This window comes from Helianthus annuus, chromosome 4, assembly GCF_002127325.2.
Source record: "Helianthus annuus cultivar XRQ/B chromosome 4, HanXRQr2.0-SUNRISE, whole genome shotgun sequence".
In the NCBI taxonomy this organism is placed as follows: domain Eukaryota; kingdom Viridiplantae; phylum Streptophyta; class Magnoliopsida; order Asterales; family Asteraceae; genus Helianthus; species Helianthus annuus.
In genome coordinates, this window is record NC_035436.2 from 125,881,670 (window position 1) to 125,885,452 (window position 3,783).

General features: G+C 43.4%; 1 non-coding gene across 1 annotated transcript; it reads right to left on the reverse strand.

The window, feature by feature from the left end:
• Positions 1-1,323: 1,323 nt before the first annotated feature.
• LOC118491822 lies at positions 1,324-1,430 on the reverse strand. Its single transcript, XR_004892267.1, has one exon. It is a non-coding gene; the product is annotated as a small nucleolar RNA R71 (small nucleolar RNA).
• Positions 1,431-3,783: the final 2,353 nt, after the last annotated feature.

Below are 3,783 nucleotides of genomic sequence, written 5' to 3' on the forward strand. Positions count from 1 at the left end.
TAACGTCGCCTTCAAAAGAGGGGCCTACTACAATAACTAAGATAATCTCTTAAACAAGTGCAAAAGTGCAAAAATAATCAAAGGTTATACTAATACACGTGTCGGATCCAAGTGATTCATCTTGTCTATCTGTTTTTATTTTATTTTTATTTTCAGCATTTAGTTAGTTTTTATTTTTCTTAGTTTAAAACATTTTTCTAACTTTTTGATTTGATTAGACGTTGAGGATAAACCGGTATTAAAAGCTCTTGTGTCCTTGGACGACCTCGGTATCTTACCAACACTATACTACGTCCACGATGGGTGCACTTGCCCATATGTGTGTTTAGTGTTAGTGAATATCGTGTTTTATTAATTTAAAACTTGGTTAAAAGTGTAAAAAAGGGGCTTAAATACTCATCAAAAATATAACACACTTCACGCACATCAAGTTTTTGGCGCCGCTGCCGGGGACACAAGGATTTTAAGAAAGTTAGGAATCAGCGGCCTAATCATATTTTTATTTTTCTTTAATTTTTTAGGATTTTTTTTTTAGTTTTTCAGCTTCTGCAGAGCTCAGCACGGGGCCGTGCCTGGTTGGACACGGGCCGTGCTCAGCATCGTTACTGGCAGTTTTTGTTTTTCAAGTTACAGAAGGCTGACCACGGGGCCGTGCCGGTGCAACACGGGGCCGTGTCCAACTTCCAGTAACTGGGATCTGAAAAACAATCACTGTAATTCCGACCACGGGGTCGTGTTCGCTCAACACGGGGCCGTGGTGAACCTTCTGACCAACATTCTTTTCTATTTTTATTGCAGGACTTGGAACCCGACGCCAACCTCACGTGGTGTATGAACTCCAGTTCCAATAAAGACATAAAAGAACCATTAGAAGAACCCGAACGCTTTCTCAGAAAAAGGTTAAAAGCCAAAAACCAAGAGAAGGTTTCGGGTGATCCACCTCCAATGGCGGACCAACGTACCCTTATGGATTATCTACGGCCCACCGTAGGTAATCTAGGCACCGCTATCAATGCTCCGAATGTCGAAGCCAATAACTTCGAGCTTCGACCGCATTTGATACAAATGCTCCAAAACTCCGCAACCTTCCACGGGCTTGCGGACGAGGATCCCCATCTACATATAACTAATTTCTTAGAAATATGTCATACCTTTCGGATCAATGGAGCATCAAACGACGCCATCCGCCTCCGTATGTTTCCATTCTCACTAAAAGACCGAGCGAAAGCTTGGCTCAACGCCCTCCCAGCTGGTTCGGTAAACACCTGGGATGAACTAGCCCAAAAATTTCTATATAAGTATTTCCCTCCTGCTAAAACTGCTAAATTAATGACTGAAATTAATACATACTCACAAAAGGACGGGGAATCCTTATATGAAACTTGGGAAAGGTTCAAGGAGCTATTACGCAAGTGTCCCCATCACGGCCTCGCAATATGGCAACAAGTATCCACTTTCTACAATGGATTGTTGCCACACACTAGGCAGACACTTGATTCTAGCTCCGGGGGACTTTTAGGTAACCGACGCCCACATGAAATATATAATCAGATTGAGGAAATTGCTCAAACCAATTTTCAATGGCACACCCCCCGGGGAAATAAGTCTATCGCCCCGGGCGCCCAGAAGGTCGACGAAAGCACTTCTTTACAAGCCCAAATCGAGGCCCTTTCTTCAAAAATAAAAAAAATTAGAAATGACAAAAACCGTCTCGGTTATGGCTTGTGAAGGGTGTGGTGGGTCACATGAAAATTGGAGTTGCATGAAAGAAACGGACGATCAACAAGAAATGGTAAACTACATTGATAATAGACCTAGGCCGTCAGGTTCTCCAACGGGAACTTACAACCAAGGATGGCGAAACCACCCAAACCTTGGTTGGAGGGAACCCGTCAATAGTAGTAACCAACAAACCCAACGAACAAACTTTCAGCAATCAAGAAATGAGTCACAAAATTTCACTCAACAACAAGGTGGACGAGAAAGGCTCGAAGATACTATATCTCGCCTCGTCTCTGACACTGATAATAAAAACTCGGAAAGATTTCTACAATTAGAGTCTAATTTTAGGAATCAACAAGCTAGCATTCAAAACATAGAAAAACAAATAAATCAAATAGCTCAAAACTTTTCCGAGAGACCGCAAGGCGCATTACCTAGCAATACCGAAACAAACCCAAAGGCGCATGTTCACCTCATCACACTACGAAACCGCACCGTAGGACCTGCAGAAGTACCGCCACCTACGGAAGAAACGATGCCAACACCTCTGCAGGAAAAGAACTCTCCTCCATCACCAGAGCCTACCAAGGCTCCTCGAGTTCCGTACCCCGGTAGGTTAATTCGTCAAAAGACCAATGAGCAATTCGCAAAATTCGAAAGTCTGTTAAAACAGTTGCATGTCAATATTCCTTTTATCGAAGTCCTAACCCAAATGCCCAAATACTCTAAATTTATGAGGGACTTCCTTACCCATAAAAAGAAAATTGAAAATTTGCAATTAGTTAATTTAGGCGAAGAATGCTCTGCCCTCGTACTCAATAAACTACCCCAAAAGAAAATCGATCCCGGAAGTTTCACGATTCCATGCTCAATAGGGGAATCACCCGTTCGCAATGCCTTGGCCGACCTAGGGGCTAGCATTAACCTCATGCCCTCATCAATGTTCAAAAGGCTTGGCTTGGGAACCACGAGCCCTACAAAAATAAGCATACAACTCGCTGATCGATCCGTCAAGTTCCCACAAGGTGTCATCGAGAATGTCTTGGTAAGGGTAAGCAGATTCGTTTATCCAGTTGACTTTGTCATACTCGATATGGAGGAAGACACCGAGGTCCCCCTTATACTAGAGAGACCCTTCCTTGCCACGGCACAAGCAGTGGTAGACATGAATGACGGGACACTCACTTTGAGGTATGGGGATGATGAGGTGAAGTTCGGAGTTGGGAAGAGAATAGAGGACGACGACCCAGTCAATTACATGAAGGTTATTGATTCGAGCCTGGATGCCGCTCTCCGACGGTGTAACATGGGAAGCCAGGCATCCCACTCAGAAGATATATAACCTCGACTCGGGTCTAGCCAAGGACCCTTATAAACGTGGCGCACCACGGAGGCATTCCGCGGAACAATCCTTAGTTTAGTTTAATCTTTTAGTTTTTGCAGAATAAAACACACTCATGGTGGTAATGGATGAAAAAGGGAACGAGAAAAATGGAACCATGCAAGAAGAACAGAGCAACCCGACAAAAATCTCCATCACAGAAGGCTCAACACGGGCCGTGCCCAACCAACACGGCCCCGTGCTGAGCCCCCTGCAGAAAATCACCCATTTCAGGTAACTGGACACGGGCCGTGTTCAGCGGACACGCCCCCGTGTCCAGGCTTCTGTTTCAATTCTCTAATTTTTGTTACTGGCACTTGACCACGGGGCCGTGCCCGGTCAACACGGGGCCGTGTCCAGGATGCCAGTAACACAAAACTTTGCTTTTAAACCCACTTTTACACATTCTAATCAACCAAAAACTTTATTTTTGGACACATTGAGGACAATGTGTAATTTAAGTGTGGGGGGGATGCTAAAACCTTGAAATTTTGCAAAATCCTAAACACAAGCCTTACACAAAACTCTATTGGAACCGCTAAACACACCAAATTTTTTCAAAAACTTTTTCATTTTTTTTATTTATTTACTTGTCTTAGTTTAAGTTGGGAATAACAAGTTCTAAAAAGGTTATATTTTTACAAGTTTACAACCGATAGCGTCGTGATAAAAAAAGAACC